This window comes from Phasianus colchicus, chromosome 4 (assembly GCF_987193195.1).
Source record: "Phasianus colchicus chromosome 4, bPhaCol1.hap1.1, whole genome shotgun sequence".
Lineage (NCBI taxonomy): Eukaryota > Metazoa > Chordata > Aves > Galliformes > Phasianidae > Phasianus > Phasianus colchicus.
The window spans coordinates 44,964,418-44,970,931 of record NC_143439.1 but is presented as its reverse complement, the minus strand read 5'-3'; positions in this window follow the sequence as shown (position 1 = coordinate 44,970,931).

Below are 6,514 nucleotides of genomic sequence, written 5' to 3'. Positions count from 1 at the left end.
TTTTTCTCTCATAGTGAAAAAAAAAAACAACAACATAAACACAGAAGAATAAAACCATGCTATTTTGAAAAATAGTGAAAAGGATACTAGATAATTTGATGTGTGGGCAGGGTGGTATTTCAGGACTAGGATTTAACCTCCAACAATGGGGTCAGCAGATCCTCCAGCAGGTATGACTCAAAGTGGCATTCTCTTAGGAGCCATACATCCTATGACAGCTCATTTTGGCAGCTCATTCTCCTAGGGTTTTCAGGTGATAGGAAGGATGTGTAAATTCCCATTGAGCTAGTGGTGTGAATCTGCAACACATTCTTTTGTATTAGGAAAAGATTCTATTTCATAAAACATGGCTATCTTAGACAGTTTTATTTTATCTACTTCCTTCTTATTTTAGCCAGTTCTGAATTTTGCTTGGACAGCAGGTTAAAGTGTCAATATAGGAGTGTTGCTCCAAAAGTAATGCCTCATATTTACTGCAGGAGTGGATCAGATCTCTGAAGACCAGTCTACCAACTATCTCCATATTATCTAGTCCATACATCTCCTTCCAAATCCCTCCATAAAATATTTCTCCCCCTGCAAAGCCTTTCAAATTTAACCACTGTAAAGCCTGCAAAATATTCTCACCACTTTTGGTATGTGTTGTCAGTTTTTAATGTGCCTGAGCTGTTTTCACTTGTGTTTGATCTATATTGCACAGTCCTTAGGTTAAGCTCCATTTCCTTTTATTTGTTTGCATAGAACAAGCTAAGAACACATTCACCACTCAGTCAATGATACAGTACATATTAAAATACTGTCATTTATAACTACAGATTTAAGATGGGTATGTAGAGGAAGTTTAAATTTACTGTTTGGGAAAATGCTAAATTTACAACCTGAGGAAGGGAGATGTCCTGTTTTCCCAGGACAGGTACATTTTTTCTCATATTGCAAATATACATGGTATTTTTCCATGTTTTCCATTATATTTTACTTACTCTCCAGTCTCATGTAGATGTTGAGGCTACTACATTTTATATTCTTTCAATCCTATTTCTACTCACATTAAAAAATAATTTGGTTCATTACCATAAGAGCTGTACAAAAGCTTTACAATTATCCCGGAAATGGAATGAATTAATTTTATGTTTTATTTTGACCTTCACTTGAACTCCATTTACTCAGCTCCATTATTTTCCCATCTCTGTTTTTGGAGAAGCCAGAAAACCTCCCATCAAGATTATGAAGGAAAATTTTCTGTTGATAAAAAGGTTTGTTCTCCACAGCTTCAAACTGAAATTACCCAGCATGTTAGTGAGCTGCTCACTCTCCCATTCTAACCTTTCCCAGAAATGTAGAATTTTATCTAGTTTTAACAACCACATCCTTGGAGCAGATTTTCTTCAAAGAAGCTTTGAATTTACATGCAGGTGATTCAATACAGAAATACCTTCTATGACCATATTGCTTCTTTTTCACACAGGTATAACACAGGCATGTTGCTCTATAATCAAATGTCTTTCTCCAGAATTCAGTGATTCTCTACAAAAACTGAATTTCACTCACATCTAATGAAAGCCTGTCAGACTCCTGGTAAGGGAAAATGATATTCTAGCACCTACTGTAAATCAGGGAGCAGAAGAGGGAATGGCCATTCAGTGTAAAAGCATTAGTTCAGCTCCTCATAGTACAGTGAGAACAGCAAAACGAAACAACCAACCAAACAAAAAAAAAAAACCAGGAAAGGTTGCCAAGTTGGGTAAGTAACTGGATGTTTACTTCATACTGTTAGGTGTTGTTACAACTGCAATATTTTATATTGTTTTATAATAGGTGGACTATTACATTTTGGTAAATTCATACAAGCAGTATCTACAGCTGTGACTTTTATAATCTGAGGCACTGCAGCTACCAACATTCTACTGTTGTATGAAGTAATTTAACTATATGTAACTAGGGAGCTAAGAGGACACATAAATGAGGCCAAATTCTTACCTGAAACACTTTCTTTTACATATTTCGTACTTAGTTTCTGTAACAGATCAGTCAGTCCTAGGCTACATAAGGGAATCCAAGTCACTGAAAAAAGGGTTTCCAATTATACCATTTTACTTCTGGCTTCTGAGTTATGGATTGCACACTAAATGAATATACACTGAACAACCCAGTACTCATTAGTATGGTCTGGTATCTTCTTTCCAGTCATGTCATTTTCCTTAACTCTTTCTCTTTAATCTTACAATGATCCTTGTAGATTCTTCCTTCTTAATTTCCCTATTAGTTTTACAAAAATTTCTAAAATCCAAAGTGACCGTCCCTATAACTGAGATAGGGTTTAGAAATATACCTAGGGATTGTACCAGAATCAAATTACAGAGTCTGCTCCTACCTTGAATGTCCCACATTTTGCTCAATAGGGAAGTTTCCTGAAAAGGGAAGATCATAAATACCTATATCTTTGGATCTGAAATCTTGCATTTCTAATTCTGCCTCAGAGACATGGGAAAGAAAACATTCAAAGTACAAAGGTGCTTATCTACTGTATTGGAGATACTGGCATCTCTTCTGTTGAATCTCCATTCAAAGACTTGTGGCAAAAGAAACACCCAACTATCCCATGCCTATATGAGAATCTCCTTTCTGAAAGAAGTGAAAGTTTTACCATCCTTTTCCTGTGTAGTCTTAGCACCAGTCACTACAAAGAAAGAAGGAGCTTAACTGTGAGTCAGTCACACAAATATTTTTCAAGAACTTTCAAATTCAAAATAGAATACATCCTCTGCAACTATGGGATCCATATCTGCAGTGAGAGGGCAAATTTTCCAATTATGTGATTGTTATTCAAAAAGATAACATAATCAGAATTTGAACATTGAGATCTTCTCATTTGAAATACCTAAGAATGACAATGGCAGAGTATTTCTTCAAAGAAATGATTAGTTGCATAAATAGAATTTGAAGATTTTAAAATGTTTTATTAAACTTGGTAAAGGTTTCTCCTATCTTCTGGAACCAAACTGAGCTGAAAATTCCACATTCCAAAATCTAACTATCTTCATGAGTGTCTTTTGATCAGAGACTATACTTACAGGGCTTGCTTTACACAAGCAATGTCCTGCTCTTGCTATTGTCATATATCCAGTCTTTAGGAAATACTAACTATACAGAAAATATATAGAGAAATTCACTGTGAAATAATGTGCACCTATCTTGTAAAAAAAAATGCATTTATGTTACCACTAGTTACTAACCATGCACTTATGTAACCACTAGTAACTGAAATAATTACCTTGGATTATTACAGACTTCATTCTCAAGACTATTGCAGCTGTTATTGAAGATACTATCACAATGTCCATTATGAAAAAATTCTGCTTATATCATGAGATGCCTGTTAGCCTACATGACAAATTCTGGAATTTGGAGTGATTAAAAAAGAATTATTATTTAACAGTAAATTGTCACTGGAATGGAAATCCATACCCATGACACCATTCCTTTCATCATCACCAAACAGGTGAGAAATCAATGAAAGGTAGCAGTTTGAAAACTTAAAGAACAGAGACTGAAATCAGAAGTTTTAGATTCTGTTCTTCTCACTGCTAACACAACTTAAGTCTCTGAAATTGAGAAAAGAATTTAGCTGGAAAAGAAAGAGAAAAGAATTTAGCTGGAAAACTGTCTTTTTTTTCAAGACAGCAAAGCTTCCAGAATGCTACAAGAATGCATTACAAATATATCCACTTCTTCATAGGCAAGAAAGATTCCAGAGGAAATTTCCAGACAAACAAAATGGATAGAGTATAAATATATTTAACACTGTGCATACAAAAACTTGATTACCATTAATACTGATAGATTGAATGATCTAGTATCATAGCAATGTGAAAATGTTTAAGATTTTCCAATTCTAAGAAAGCTCTTATTGTCCTATAAAACTGACCTTATCAGTGACTACTCTAACTATTGCAGTTAGAAAACCACTTCCCCTCTCATTTAGATTTCTGTCTAGTTAAATTTGCAATCCATCCAGCGTTGCATTGTGCTCAGGACCAAAGCTTTTTCTTTATTAAATAAAGATGTATTTGCTCTCCAAATGACAGAAATATAGGAAGGAAGGAGGGAAGGGAGGGAGAAAGGAAGGATTGGATGGGGGCAATAGGGGAAGGGTGGGAGGAAGGGAGAGAGGGAGGAAGGAAAAAAGTACTCATACTGATTTTCTAAGACCTGAATTACTAATAGGTCCTTCACTAAATAGAATATTAAAGCATTTTATCTGTACTTTTTCAGAGATATAATTACACAGATTAACATCATAGCGTAGAAAAGTTGAAAGGGTCTCAGAAAAAACTTTCATAAAGATTTAAAGATAGTTGAGGTTGTTGAAGACTTCTTCATGTTACAAGTTAAAAATCTGTGCATGCATCACAAACTGCAGATCAAGGCAAAAACTATAATTAAACATCTTAAAGCTTTCTAATTGCATTTTCTAGAGAAGTGAAACAAAAAATAAACACTAAAGTCCAGCATATTAATTAGCTCCTTTTCCCAAAAACATACTTTGAAATACAGTCAACAAATTACACTATTTTAAGATAATTAAAGATTTAACAACATTGTTATTTGCATTTTTCATTATGAATTTCTTTCTGTGAAGTAAATGTTAAATTCATATATTTGTATATATTTTAATTCATTATATTAATTTTCTATGACTTTAATATATAAATAATTCAAGAGAAAATAACTTTATCCAATTCTCAATCAGACTGAGTACTGAACTGAAAAGTCTGTGGTAGTTTTGGGATTGTATTAATGATATAATGAGAAACAATCAAACAACAACAACAAAAAAACTGGTTAAGAACATTAATTCTTAAATTCACTACATATGGTTTAGTGTCTGTGAAAAAAAAAAAAAAAAGCTTAAAACTAAATTAGGCTTTTTTCCAGAACTGGAGGACTTTTGCTAGTGGAAGGCACCAATTCTATTTCCCTTTTTTTTAGTGGGAAGGCAAATCAAGACAACAGAGAAGTTGTTAATAACTCTTGTAACTAAAACAAAGAGTGAACCCATTTGCATCTGTGAAAGGATTTGAAACACGGCACATTTCTCTTGGATACTTGGAGAAAAAGCAAGAAAATCAGTAGTCTAGATTTAAAAAAAAAAAATGCTTAAGGAGAAGAGGGACTCGTGCAATAAACCATTGTTTTATGTACAAATCTACAGAAGGAGTAATTTGTTTCAGAAGACACAAATTTATATGTTTTTATTTCCCAAGAGAAAGTGATAGGTGGGGTTTCCTTTCATTTTCACCAGTCTTTTTCCATTCTATTGACATTGTTTTATTTTATTTAAAATAAAATAAAAAAAATTTAAAAACATAGTTGTTAAAATAGTTTCTTTCTCCTGTTGGATCAAATCTTCATTTGAAAGATGAAACACATAGATTGTCACCTGCCACTCGTACAGCCAGACACAAAAAAAAGCTTGTTGACTGGAGCACAGTCTTGGCAGGTGGAAGAGGGCTTGCATATTTAAGTACCTATAGATCAAGAAGGAAATTGAATATGTGTCTCTGCTGAGCAATTAAACTCAGATATGAGACAAAAGCAGAATGTCTTTTTTATGCAGAATTTAAGATTTCCCCTATTCACTCCAGCAAGAAACCTCCTGTTAATTGTTGTATTTGTTAAATTCACTTAAATTCTAAACTCATTCTAAAATGAGCAAACTGGTTTCATTGGAGCTGTTGGTGAAGGCAAAATAAATTTCAGCTACATTTCCCCAAGATACAGTAACCTCTAGCTCTTTGCAAGTATTTTTCTGAAGTTTCAAAACTGCTGTTTTCCTTTCTAAACATGGGAGTTTAGATTCTAAAACTACAGGAAAATTGTATTTTGATATTATTTGTAAGTCTACGAACTTCTTTCAGATAACTGCTTGATTGAGATTTTCTGTTCAAGATTTTATACCATATTTTGGCAATAAACTTTTTCTCTAACAGCTCTGGAGAAGATCAGCTTAATTGATTTGCAGTGTTAGTGTAGAAATTTTGTCCTTGTCTCTACTGACTGTGAGTGATGTCTTTTTTCTCTCTTCTATTTTTACTTCCTGCTTTACCGTTAGCTCAAACTGTGACACTTTGATCTCAAATCTGCTATGAGATGTTTTGCATTACATAATGCCGGGTCCTATCTGAAGTCCTGAGAACAAGTGATGTAAATCTGCATCCCTAGTTACGATTCCAGCTTCTGGTTCAATATATTTACATATCCATATCTTACAGAGAATTCCAATCTTAACCCGGTGAAAGGTAAGTCTATATTTAAAATTCATTTGTTTCATTCATATGAATAATAAATCCCTTCTCTAAGAACTCAACTTCAAAATTTGAAAAAACTGTTTCTACAGACTTTTATGTTAGTTTTTTGTTTGGTTTTGTTTTGGTGTTTTTTTTTTTTTTTTTTGCATATTTGTCCATTTATTTGCTTTTATATTTTATATCTCAGGATTCTAATTAATAATACC